Source organism: Scyliorhinus torazame, chromosome 4 (assembly GCF_047496885.1).
Source record: "Scyliorhinus torazame isolate Kashiwa2021f chromosome 4, sScyTor2.1, whole genome shotgun sequence".
Classification (NCBI taxonomy): Eukaryota; Metazoa; Chordata; class Chondrichthyes; order Carcharhiniformes; family Scyliorhinidae; genus Scyliorhinus; species Scyliorhinus torazame.
Genome location: NC_092710.1, coordinates 182,411,023 through 182,425,157, shown reverse-complemented (window position 1 = coordinate 182,425,157; position 14,135 = coordinate 182,411,023). Strand labels below are relative to the sequence as shown.

The window sequence follows — 14,135 nt, the reverse complement described above, 5'->3', positions numbered from 1 at the left end:
TGCATTCAATTGTAAAAAGACGCTCTGAGCATGCTCAAATAGTTACGGTTTTCTTAGAAAATTGGGTGTATTTCTGAAACAGAATATGTTAATAAAGCATTTCTAGAGGAATAGACTGGAAAAGCAGAGTCGTTGTGCTAAACTGGTACGGAACCTCGGTTCGACCACATTTGGCGTTCTGTGCACAGTTCTGGTTTCTATATTTCAAAATAGATATGGAGAAGGTGCAGAAATGATTTATATGGATGAATATAAGAACTGAGAGGCTATGACTATCAGCAAAAATGGAGTACGATGGGATTCTTTTCTCCAATAAAGCAAAAACTGACGCTGACATGAGAAAGTTTTCAAATTATCAAATGGTTTGACAGAGTGGACAGAGAACTATAGAAGCATTACAGCACAGAAGGAGGCCATTTGGCCCTTATTGCCCATCCTAGCCCAAGGATACTCAGGTGCACTTTCTAATCCCACCTTCCTGCACCCAGTCCATAGCCCTGTAGCTTAGAGCATTTATGGTACAGATCCAGGGGCGAAATTCTCCGGAAACGGCGCGATGTCCGCCCCGCCAGCTGGCGGAAAAGGCCTTTGGTGCCCCGCCAGCTGGCGCGGAAATGACATCTCCGGGGGGCGCATGCGCGGGAGCTTTAGCGGCCGCTGACGGCATCCCCGCGCATGCGCAGTGGAGGGAGTCTCTTCCGCCTCTGCCATGGTGGAGACCGTGGCGAAGGCGGAAGGGAAAGAGTGCCTCCACGGCACAGGCCCGCTAGCGGATCGGTGGGCCCCGATCGTGGGCCAGGCCACCGTGGGGGTACCCCCCGGGCCAGATCGCCCCGCGCCCCCCCCAGGACCCCGGAGCCCGCCCACGCCGCCTTGTCCCGCCGGTAAGGTAGGTGGTTTAATCTACCCCGGCGGGACAGGCATTTTAGCGGCGGGACTTCAGCCCATCTGGGCCGGAGAATCGCGGGGGAGGAGGCCCGCCAACCGGCGCGGCGCGATTCCCGCCCCCGCCGAATATCCGGTGGTGGAGAATTCGGCAACCGGCGGGGGCGGGATTCACGCCATCCCCCGGCGATTCTCCGACCCGACGGGGGGTCGGAGAATCTCGTCCCAGGTACTTTTTAAATGAGATTAGGGTCTCTGCCTCCAACCCCAACTCGGACAGCAAATTCCAGACATCCACTACCCTCTGTCGAAAAAGGTTCTTCCCCCCATGTCCCCTCTACACTTCTGTCACATCTTGAATCTATTTCCCCTGGTTCTAGAATTCTACACCAGGGAAACAATTCTATCCTGTCCACTCTTATATCTCTTCCCTTTATAATTTTGTACACCTCAATCAAGTCACCCCTCTAACTTCTTTGTACCAAGGAAAATAACCCCAAACTACCCAATCTCTCCTCATAGCTATATTTTTCTAGCCCTGAAACGTTCTTGTAAACCTCCTCTGCACGGTAGCACAGTGGTTAGCACAGTAGCACAATGGGTAGCACAGTAGCTTCACAGCTCCAAGGTCCCAGGTTCGATTCCCGGCTTGGGTCACTGTCTGTGTGGAGTTTGTACTTTCTCCCCGTGTCTGCTTGGGTTTCCTCCGGATGCTCCGGTTTCCTCCCACAGTCCAAAGATTTGCAGGTTGGGTGGATTGGCCATGCTAAATTGCCCTTGGTGTCCAAAAAGGTTAGGTAGGGTTACTGGATTATGGGATAGGGTGGAGGTGTGGGCTTAGGTAGGGTCCCCTTTCCAAGGACTGGTGCAGGCTCGATGGGCCGAATGGCCTCCTTCTACACTGTAAATTCTATGATTCTATGCGGAATCTGGAACTTACGACCACATGACGTTGTTGAGGCCATCAGCATAACTGCATTCAAGGGAAAACAGAATATGTACTTGGGAAAGAAAGGGATAGACAGATATACTAGTTGAGTTAGAAGTAGAGTGGGTGGTGCCATACACCAATATGGACTGTTTGTTATGTGCTGTAAATGTTACATAAAGGAGTGGAGATGCAGAGATGGTTTTGGCATTCCACTGCTGAGCATATGTCTTTGAGGAGCTAGCAATCCGTCCTGCCTTCTCTTTCAAATGTTATTGTTACATTTGATTGCCACAGGATTACTGGACATTGGGGCTTAATGCAACCTGCATATATTGGGTAGGCATAAAATGTGCACTGCATTCTTTCCACTGCCTCTGTGGACATTGTCCACATTTTACTACATAACACGTTAATTTGGAATTGTTGGTGGTAGAATTACTAGCATGCCATCAGTTTCCACATGAATAGCACAGAAAAAACATTGACAGAGTAATACAACTTAAGCAAGGGCTGCTCTTTTGGAACTAGTTAGTGTTATGTTAAGTACTCTGGGATAACACAGGCTGCAACTGGATGCAACTTTAACCAAAAGATACTCCAGACCTTGAAGTTAGTTCAATCTGATTTATTGAACCAGTAGCACAGTTCTCTATGAGTTCGACTCTCTGCTAACCTAAGTGTGGTTACTCTGTCTGACTGAACCAGACTAGCTCTTTGCCACGTGCTGGAGGTGTGATACTGTAAATACACCCTGACTCACTCAGTAGATGTTCATCAGTGGAAAGAGGCAGAGTGTGAGTGCCTCGTGCCTTTTATAGTGAGATACCACCCCTGAGTGTCCTGCATACTCATTGGTCATATCCTGTTCTCTGTGTTCATTAGCTGCCTGTCTGTGCCCGTCTGTATATCATTATCTGCATGTCTGCATATCATGACATCTCCCCTTTTTTTAAATGTTTGGTTGGCATATGGGAACGTACTTACATGTGGTGGCAAATATTAACATATTTACAAGCGGTGGCATATGTGAATGTATTTACATGTGCAGACAGCTGTCTAATGTGAGAAAACAGGACATAGCAAACAAAATAAATGTTCATAAGTCCAGGCTCTGGGGCTTGTGTCTGATCCTTGTCGACCGCTGGAGAGGTGGTGGTGGGGACGACGGCGCCTTGACAGGCGGGATGGAAGCCTGACTGGTGGCCTCATAGTTCGAGGTATCAGGAGGTGGCAAAACAACGGACGGAAGTGGGCAAGAAAGCGGTTGCGGGCAGGCAACTTTGCGCAGTGCCCGTCTGTTTCGTCGCACAACAGAACCATCAGCCATACGTACAACATACGAGCGGGGCGCAGCCTGTCGAACAACGACAACTGGCGCAGACCAGCCACCATCCGGTATCTTGATCCTGACAGTGTCTGCTGGGGATAACACGGGCAAATCGGTGGCATGAGCATCATAGTCCTGCTTTTGCTGGTTTTGGAGCTGCTGCACCTTCTGCAGCACAGGGAGGTGATCCAGGTTGGGCAAGTGTATGGCTGGAAGTGTCGTCCGTAGGTCCCTGTTCATCAGGAGTTGAGCCGGCGATATGCCAGTGGACAGTGGGGTCGCCCAGTATGCAAGCAGCGCGAGGTAGATGTCAGAAGCAGAATCCGCGGCCTTGCAGATGAGATGTTTCACAATGTGCACCACTTTTTCAACCTTCCCATTGGACTGCGGATCGTGTGGGCTGGAAGTGACATGTTTGAAATGGTATGACTTGGCAAACATAGACCACTCATGGCTGTTGAAGCACGGGCCATTGTCACTCAGGACAGTCAGTGGGATACCATGCCTGGAGAACGTCTCCTTACAGGCCTTGATGACTGTCCGAGATGTGAGGTCTGAGAGCTTCACGACTTAGGGTAATTGGAGAAATAGTCAATAAGCAACATGTAGTCATGACCATTCGCACGAAAGAGGTCGATGCCAACCTTGGACCACAGGGAGGTCTCGATTTCATGCTGCTGGAGCGTCCCCTTGCTCACCGCTGGCTGGAAGCGTTGACAGGTCACACAGTTGAGGACCATGTTTGAGATGTCCTGGCTAATACCGGGCCAGTAGACAGCCTGCCTGGCTCTGCGTCTGCACTTCTCGATGCCCAGGTGTCCCTCATGGATTTGGCGGAGCACCAAGCTCTGGAGACTGAGTGGAATGACAATCCGGTCCAGCTTGAGGAGGATACCATCAATCACCGTCAGGTTGTCCTTTACATTGTAAAATTAAGGGCACTGCCCTTTCTGCCAGCCATTGGCGAGGTGGTGCATGACACGCTGCAAGTGGGGGCCTTTGGCTGTCTCCTCGCGGATACGAACCACCTTCTCAGCCGGGAGGGTGCTAGCACACAGCTGCACCTGTGATTCAATCTGCCGGATGATTTCCAGCGGTTCACTAGGCAAAGTGATGGAGCGGGACAATGCACCAGCGATGATGAGCTCCTTGCCACGCATGTACACTAAGTCAAAGTCGTACCATCTGAGTTTGAGGAGGATCCGCTGCAACTGAGGCGTCATGTCGTTCAGGTCCTTGTGGATAATGTGGACCAGAGGCCTATGATCCGTCTCGACAGTGAATGTCGGCAGGCCGTAGACATAGTCGTGAAACTTGAGAATGCCAGTGAGAAGACCCAGGCATTCCTTCTCTATTTGCGTATACCTTGTTTCGGTGGGAGTCATGGCCCTCGATGCGTAGGCTACCGGTGCCCAGGATGAAGTGTCATCGCGTTGAAGCGGCACCGCACCGATGCCATCCTGGCTCGCATCTGTGGAGATCTTCGTCTCCCTGTCTGGGTTGAAAAATGCCAAGACGGGTGCAGTGGTGAGCTTGGCTTTCAGCTCCAACCACTCTGCCTGATGTGCTGCCTTCCACTCAAAGGCAGTGGACTTTTTCACCAGGTTCCGTAGGGCCGTAGTGTGTGAGGCCAGGTTTGGGATGAACTTGCCCAGAAAATTGACCATGCCCAGGAAGAGCAACACCTCCTTCTTGTCTTCAGGGACCTTCATGGCTTCGATGGCCTTGACCTTGTCTGTGTCCGGGCGCACGCCCTGCTGAGAGATATGGTCACCTAGGAACTTGAGTGTCGGCATGCCAAAGCAACATTTGGACCTATTCCGCTTCAGGCCATTGGCATGGACACGGCAGGATACCTGCTGGAGACGGGAAACATGCTCTTCAGGGGTCGTGGACCATATGATGATGTCGTCCACGTACACACAAACCCCTTCAATGCCCTCCATCATCTGCTCCATGATGCGATGGAAGATCTTCGATGCCGAGACAATGCCAAACGGCATGCGATTATAGCAGTATCTACCAAACGGTAGATCATCCAGCTGGATTTGCCAAAATCATGTGATGCATCTAACGTGGTGAAAAACATGCGTGTGCCATCTCACTGATGAGTTTCTCCCACTTCGGGATGGGGTAGTGTTCACGCATTATCTTATTGAGATCCTTGGGATCAATGCAGATGCGCAGGTCTCCCGAAGGCTTTCTGACACATACCATCGAGCTGACCCAGTCAGAACAAAGAAATGTACAGCACAGGAACAGGCCCTTCGGCCCTCCAAGCCCGTGAAAAGTGGAGATGCCGGGGATTGAACCCGGGGCCTCATACATGCAAAGCATGCGCTCTACCACTGAGCTACATCCCCGTTAAATTTAGAGTACCCAATTCATTTTTTCCAATTATGGGGCAATTTTAGCGTGGCCAATCCACCTAGCCTGCACATCTTTTGGGTTGTGGGAGTGAAACCCACCCAAACACGGGGAGAATGTGCAAACTCCACACGGACAGTGACCCAGAGCCGAGATCGAACCTGGGACCTCGGCGCCGTGAGGCAGCAATGCTACCCACTGCGCCACTGTGCTGCCCCTCAGTTGGTTGGTTGGTCAGTTGGTTGGGTTACCTTGGAAATGATGTCCTGTTGCTGAAGATCCTTGAGCTGTGCCTTCAGGCGCTTCCTCAGTGGAGCCGGGACCCGGCGTGGTGCATGGACTACTGGCTTGGCATCAGGTCGTAGCAGAATCTTGTATCGATATGGCAGCGCGCCCATCCCGTCGAACACATCCGGATACTGAGCAAGGATGTTGTCAATGCCGGCCTGAAGATCCACATTGGAGGATGTTGTTGTGTAAACCCGCTGCACGAGGTTCAGCTGCTTGCAGGCATGCGCGCCAAGTAGGGATGCCCTGTCTGGCTTGACAATTTCAAAACGTAACCGTGTATTGGTGCTCCGGTTGGAGACGAGTAGATGGCAGGATCCCAGTGCCGTGATGGCATTTCCGTTGTAGTCCAGGAGCCTGCAGGCTGCTGGAAGGACCTTGGGGGGCTTCTTGATGCATTTGAAATCTGCCTGTGAGAGGAGGTTGGCAGAAGCACCTGTGTCCAGCTTAAACTGGATGGAGCAGTGGTTGACCTGCATCACGCACGGCATTCGTACGCAGAATTCACAGCGAGGATGGATTGAATTTGTGGTGAGTTGGATGTGGCATATTCACGTTTGGTAATGATGCCCACACAGTAGGCGGAGTCCAGGCATTCTTCCTCTGGATCCGTTGCGCTGCCAGGATCTGAATCCTGTAATCGTTGTTGCACACTCTGAATGTGCCGTTGTTGGAATTGGGAGCGCTGGCCCCTGACTGGTGGTGCAGACCTGCACAAGGCTGCATAGTGTCCAGGCTTCCCGCAGTTTAAACATCGCCTGCCTCTTGCAGGGCAGTGTTTCTTTAAGTGGGCGTTGCTGCAATTCGAGCACGTCATGACGTCGGCGTCCTGACGCTCCGTGCATCGTCGCACATGCGCAGTGCGGGTGTCGGCCACTTCGTTATCCCGTTCGCATCGCGCCTGTGTGGGGCCCCAGGAAAAGCGCGTAAAATGGCCGCTTTCATCAATGCTGATGCGCTGCATCCGGGAGATGGCCTACACACTCTCTACCTCGTGGGAGGCAAGTTTCTCATTTTCAGCCGATTTGTACTGGGCATAGCGATTTTGGGCATGCTCATGCACTGTGCATGTTTCAATCGCGACTGGCAGGGTCATATGCTTGATTTTCAGTAGCTGCTCTCTCAGAGGATCAGAGTGAACTCCAGAAACGATTTGGCCTCTGATCATGGAGTCAGCAATATCACCAGAGTTGCAGGACAGCGCTAGCAGGCGGTGTTTAGTTAAGAAGGAGTTGAAAGATTCATGGGGCTGTTTAGCACAGACACACCCACGAGGTCTGACGCTTCGATGAACAGCAGAAACATTTGCTTGAATGTCCGCCAGTTGGCACTGAGATTGCCGGAGGTCCTGAGCTGGTGAAGAGCCTGAATCTTCTCCATGGTGCCGGGATACATTCGCTGCTCGTCACGGAACGGACTGAGATAAACCACCGAGATGAAGCAGTCTCCTTGTATCATGTTGTGTTATGTACTCTGGGATAACACAGGCTGCAATTGGATGCAGCATTCACCAAAAGACACTCCAGACCTCGAAGTTAGTTCAATCTGATTTATTGAACCAGTAGCAACAGTTAGCACAGTTCTCTATGAGTTCGACTCTCTGCTAACCTCATGTGGTTACCCTGTCTGACTGAACCAGACTAGCTCTTAGCTATGTGCTGGAGGTGTAATACTGTACATACACCCTGACTCACTCTGTAGATGTTCATCAGTGGAAATAGGTGGAGTGAATTGTGCCTTTTATAGTGAGATACCACCCCTGAGTGTCCTGCCTGCTCATTGGTCATGTCCTGTTCTCTGTATATCATTATCTGCATATCATGACAGTTAGGATAAATATTTTGCATTGAAGGCATTAAGCAGCGAAAATGCTGAGAGCTGGGACAAAGGATGGAAATCTTTCCTAAATTTGACCATGGCCGGGAGCGGGTGGGAAAAGCAGCGTTGAATCGCCGTTGGCACCAACAGACGGCTACATTGTATAGTTCAGAAACGTCAATGGGTTGGTCCCACAACACATTGGCGGTGCGGGTTCTGATTGAACCTGCCTCGCCAAGCACTGCCGGGCATGACCCTCTTTCAACCCCAGCTCCCCTGAGAGGTACAGCGCTTTCCAGGTGTTCACCTTGAGAGACCAATTGTATTTCACTCCAGTCTGCTCCCATACCAGCATGAATGGACTTTTTTAAGCATTGGGGGTAGTAGTGGGGGCATGATTCAGAAATAGAGGCCTGTTAATTCTCTGTTAATGTATGGAAATTATGTTTCTGACTAATTAGGAACCACACTACATCACTGGAGGCGGGAGGGGACAATCGTGTTACACTTTTACGTCAGCATGAAATGCGATTTGGACATATCCCGAGAGATACCCATCCCCTCACCAAACCTGCCTGATAATTCAGGAAAAATAGTTACACACAACTGTCTGGTGGACCATGTTGTATTCCTGCGAACATTGGAGAAACCGTTAAGAGGTTTTTTTAAAAAAAAATGTTTTTCTATTTCTCCCTACGTTTTGCCAATTTCCTGCTAATGTAAAAATTATGTTCATGGGATGTGGGCTTTATATAGACCCTCAAACTGTAGTGGTGATTGTGAGCAATGGCATTAATCAGGAAATTAGAGATGCATGCAATAAACGAACATCGCAATTATGGGTGACTTTAAACTGCGTACAAGACCATAAGACATAGAAGCAGAATGAGGCCACTCGGCCCATCGAGTCTGTCCGCCATTCAATTATGGCTGATATTGTTCTCATCCCCATTCTCCTGCCTTCTCCCCATAATCCCATATCCCCTTGGTCTTGGGCAAACTAAATTAGTAACAATACCGTAGAAGAGGAATTCCTGGAGTGTACATGGGATGGTTTTCTGGACCAATACTTTTGAGGAACCATCTAGAGAACAGGCCATCCTAGACAGGGTATTGTGTAATGAGAAAGGAATAATTGGCAATCTTGTTGTCCGAGGCCCCTTAGGGATGAGCGACCATAATGTGATAGAATTCTTCATCAAGATGGAGAGAGATATAATTGATTCAGAGACCAGGGGCTGGATTCTCCGCACCCCGACGGCAAAATCGTATTCGGTGACGGGACGGAGATTCCGTTTTCCTGCATGAAACTAAGACCGGTGGCGGTTCCGCAATTTTCCGCCCCCCGAAAAGCGCCGTACCCGGGGAGTACGCTGCACCAAGTATCGACCACTTGAGGCCATTTCTGAAGCCCGCCCCGCTATTCCCCGTCCCCAACCGGCCGAATTCCCGATGGCGTATTTCTAATGCGGTCCTGCCATTTGGGAAACTCGCGAGGCAGCTGCGGACTCAGTCCATGGCCGCCACAGTCGGGGGCAGGCCGATCGGAGAGCGGGGGGGGCGCCTCATTCGGGACTGGGGGCTATATGTGCGGGCGGTCCAGGTCGGGCGAGCGGCCGACCGGGGCCACTATTTTGGCGGTCCAGGCTGAGTCCGCCATGGAGCATGGCGCAGCCACCACCGTGCGCATGCGCGGCCTCTGACCCAGATTTCCAGGGGGCTTTAGCGGCAGCTGGAGCTGTGAGCTCCACGACAGCTCCCTGCTAGCCCCCTGCAAGGCTGTGAATCTGTGGCCTGTTGACGCCAGTTTTCGTTGCGTAAAAGACCACAGTTTTCACGACGGAGTGGGGACATAGTCCAGAAACTGGAGACTCCAGCCCCAGGTTCCTGAATCTAAATAAAGGAAACTACGATCGTATGAGGTGCGAGTTGGCATACTCTTTTCTTTTTGGGGAGGTTGAACCAATACCATCACTTGTCTTTAATAAGGCTTAACCATGTAATTGCCAAAGGATCCCCCCATAGGATGTACCTGCTGTTCTTCCCTCCTTTAGCAACTTGGATGAAAAAAATGGCCTTTCCACCCTCTCCTCCCTTCAGCTACCCAACGCTTTAAGACAGTGGAAGCAGATTCAAGCCTTTTGTGGCAGTAATTGACCTCTTAAGAACCTCAGTAGAACTAAGAGTGAGCAAGCTGATGGGCATCTTGCCCATACCCTGTATTATGCGGACTGGGTTGGAAGGCAGTGGGCTAGCCAGCCAACATGGTCCATGTGTCCTCCACCCCCACCAAAAATACACCTGGTGTTGAGCCTTAAAATCCAGCCCTACCTGTGAGAGTTATTGGAAAGTTCACTTGAATAACTTATTCGTATATCCTTGAAAATACTGCCATTTACTGTATTATCTGGACATTCCTAACATATATATAACATATCACTCACCTGATGAAGGAGCTGTGCTCCGAACGCTAGTGATTCCAAATAAACCTGTTGGACTTTAACCTGGTGTTGTAAGACTTCTTACTGTGCCCATCCCAGTCCAACACCGGCATCTCCACAAAATGGCTAACATATATGAATGAGAGTGATCCCCTCTGTCCCAAATTCTCCAAACGTCCTTCAGGGTCTGTCGGTGCAAATTTTCAAATTGTCTATGGACCATTGAAAAACAAAACATTGAGCATGTGGAAACAAACTCCATATTGAACCTTGGCTCTTATTTATCACCTGTACCAAGAACTTATGACCTTTGATGAAGTAAAGTCTTCTTATTTTCTTTAATACTTGTGGCTTCTGTTGTGTATGTAGCCTTTTGTCTGCATTGTTGTTTGTGAATGGGATATTGTGGCATCTCTGGGCATAGCTGGCAAGGAGCCGATATCCAAATGTCATCTGATAAAGGTAATTGCCTGGAAATTTTAACTCTGTTTCTCTCCCCACAGATGTTGAGAACCGTTGAGTATTTTCAACATGTTCCGTTTTTCCTCCCAGATTTCCAGCATCAGCTGTATTTTGCTTTTGTTTCCGCTGGCCATGGTTTGTGAACAAATTTATTTTGAAGATAGTGAGACAACTTAAAAGATGGGTTCTGGATTAGTGGATAATAGTTAAAACAGTCTCAATTACGGCAGGAATAGATTCAACATCGCGAGATAAATTAGAGAAGTTGAAGACGGCAAATTAGACAGAATTTGAACATAGGTTAACAAAACTTTCGAAAATTAAGTAAATGGTAAAGGAGATACTCAAAAAAATATTTCCGTGTGAATAATATGGATATAGTGAGGGAAATAAGTTTATTTGACCAGCATACCAGCAAGGGAAACAATGAAAACGTTTAATGAAGGTTAATGATAAAATAAGTTTCTCACAATTTTTTCCATGTGTGCAATCATAACATCAAGCTGGTTATGAAATATAGAATGTTTGGGGCACATTCACATTCCAAGCTTGGCAGGAGTGTGAAGTGTTTTCAGCTTCACCATGACAATAATTTAGTGCAGTACAAAATTGCTTGTTAGATCTGACCTAACTGGACCAAAGCAATGTTAAATTAAACGGGTCAAAATGCACGGCGTTATTCTAAATGGGGCAAAATGTATGTGCGTTAACTTAACCGGGGCAATATGCAATGCTTGGAGGGAATATTGCTCTGGACCAAAAGGAATGAGACTCCCCTCTTCCACTTCAGTGATATAACCAAAAATGCACATTGCTGATGGTAAACAGCTCTCTCCCGCCAGCAGCTCTCAACCCCTCCATTGGATCTGGTTTCTCACACTGTACTGACACCCAGTCCTGGACAAACAGAAATTCCCCCTGACTAAATATTGGAAAGACTGCAGTTATTGTCTTCGACCCCTGCCACGAAAGTCTATTTCCTAGCCACAGTGACATCTCTACCTGGCAGCTGTCTGAGGCTGCATCGATTGTTTGGCACTTTGGTGTCATATTTGACCCTGAGATTAGCTTCTTCGCACTTCCTCAATAATGTCCACCTCGATTCCATAGCCTGCCTCAGCTCATCTGCTAAAACCCTCAGCCATGCCTTTTGTTAAACTCGTCGATCCTAAAGTTTTTCCCTGCTCAATGACATTGTAAATATGTGAAAAATAGGCCTTGAATTCATGAAGGCCACTGGGGAGGTATTTGGATATTGGTATTACAGAAATATATAGAAAATTGGTTGAATGAGAAAAATGATGAATTAGAATGTTTTTGAACTAAAAAGAGAGACGATACTGAAAAATATTGCTGGTGTTATTTTAAAAATGAAAAATTAAAAATGGAGGAATAAAACGGCGGCACAGTAGCATAACTAAAAAAAAAAAAAAATTCTTTATTCTGCTTTTTCACATTTTCTCCCAAATTTACACCCACCAACAATAAACAATAATCAGTACCAAATATGTCAATCCCCATATCAATAACAATGATCCCATCCTCCCAACAAACCCCAAACATTCGCCCGCATGTTAACACAAACAAATGACAAAAAGGAATCAGGAATCACCCATTGCCACCATTAACACCCATCGTCCCCCCTCCCCCCAACCCCCCCCCCCCCCCCCCCCCCCCCCCCCCACCCGCGCTAATGTTTGATGTTATCCAGTTCTTGAATGTGCATAATGAATAATGCCCATGAGTTGTAGAACCCCCTCCATCCTTCCCCTCAGTTCAAACTTAACCTTCTCAAGAGTCAAGAATTCCAACAGGTCCCCCCGCCACGCCAGGGCACAGGGTGGAGAGGTTAATCTCCAACCCATCAGGATCTGCCTTCGGTCGATCAACGAGGCGAAGGCTACAACATCTGCCTCCGCACCCGTTTCCAACCCTGGCTGGTCCGACACCCCGACTATGGTCTCCCGGGGGCGCGGGTCCAGTTTCACGTGCACCACTTTAGAAATTACCCTAAAAACCTCCTTCCAGTAATCCTCTAGCTTTGGACAGGACCAAAACATATGAACGTGATTAGCGCCCTCCCCCTGCAACCTTCACATACATCTTCTACTTCTTCAAAGAATCGGCTCATCCTCGCCCTCGTGAGGTGCGCTCTGTATACCACCTTTAGCTGTATCAGCCCCAACCTCGTGCACGCGGTCGAGGCATTCACTCTCCGGAGCACCTCACACCAGAACCCCTCTTCCATATCCTCTCCCAACCCTCCTCCCACTTTGCTTTAATGGCACAGTAGCATCATGGTTACCACTGTTGCTTCACAGAGCCAGGGTCCCAGGTTCGACTCCCGGCTTGGGTCATTGTCTGTGTGGAGTTTGCACGTTATAGACATAGACATAATTTACAGTGCAGAATGAGGACATTTGGCCCATCGAGTCTACACCTGCCCATGGAAAGATCACCCTACCTGAGCCCACACCTCCACCCTCTCCTCGTAACTCAGTAACCCCATCTAACCTTTTTGGACACTTAAGGGCATTTAGCATGGGAACTCCACCTGACCTGCACATCTTTGGACTCTAGGAGGAAACCAGAGCACCTGGAGGAAACCCAAACTCTGCACATACAGTGACCCAAGCCAGGAATCTAACCTGGGACCCTGGAGCTGTGAAGCGACTGTGCTATCCACAATGCTACCGTTCTCCCCATATCTGTGTGGGTTTCCTCTGGGTGCTCCAGTTTCCTCCCACAAGCCCTGAAAGATGTGCTTGTTAGGTGAATTGGACATTCTGAATTCTCCCACTGTGTACCCAAACAGGCGCTGGAGTGTGGCGACCAGGGGATTTTCACAGTAACTTAATTGCAGTGTTAATGTAAGCCTACTTGTGACACTAATAAAGATCATTATATTATTATTGTTATTATGAAAGTTGCCAAATGATGATGGATTTGACAAAATATTGCAACTTATCTGTTCAGTAGAAAACAGAAAGTATGGAGTGTACTGTTAATCATACTTCAAAGCAGGGAATGTATACATAAGAGTGTGTATAAACAATCCAGATAAATGTTTAATAAAGTTATAAAAGTTATCTATTATCAATTACTGGATTGAATTATGTTTTCATTTGCATGTTCTTTATGGCTCTTAAAATTTACTGTGTGTATATTCTGGTTCCCATTTTCACTTGTTCAGGTTCCACTGATTAAGAGTTTCAGCTTTATTTGAAAATCTGTACTTTTTGAGAAAATTGTTTTCGGTCTTCCAGGTAGAGTTTGCCAAAGAAGTGGCATTTGATGCATGTGCTGTCCCAGAATTATCTAGTTCTTGTGCAGTGACAAAACTGGCCAACACAATGTGCCAGGTTTGGTCAATTTTGTCCCCATGCCTACAAGTATCAGTTTGGTTGAATTGATGGCATTGGTGGTGCTGAATCATGTGGTGTGGGTTTTTAACTTTCACTACATGATCCAACCATAAGTGAGGGATTGCAACAGTATCAGAGATGCCATGAATGGTATGAAACTTTGGATGAAGAATTAAATTGCCTAATTTGATGTAAATATAAATCCCATGGCATTACTTGAAGAAGAGCAGTGTATTGTTCTGGCCAACATT

At 48.4% G+C, this 14,135-nt stretch overlaps 1 protein-coding gene and 1 non-coding gene across 14 annotated transcripts in view; one reads left to right on the top strand and one right to left on the bottom strand.

Moving 5' to 3' along the window:
- dnmt3ab (DNA (cytosine-5-)-methyltransferase 3 alpha b) overlaps window positions 1-14,135 on the top strand; it is an 846,991-nt gene that overhangs the window by 44,095 nt on the left and 788,761 nt on the right. The gene's annotated exons all lie outside the window — the stretch shown is intronic.
- Window positions 5,435-5,506, bottom strand: trnaa-ugc (transfer RNA alanine (anticodon UGC)). Its single transcript has one exon. It is a non-coding gene; the product is annotated as a tRNA-Ala (tRNA).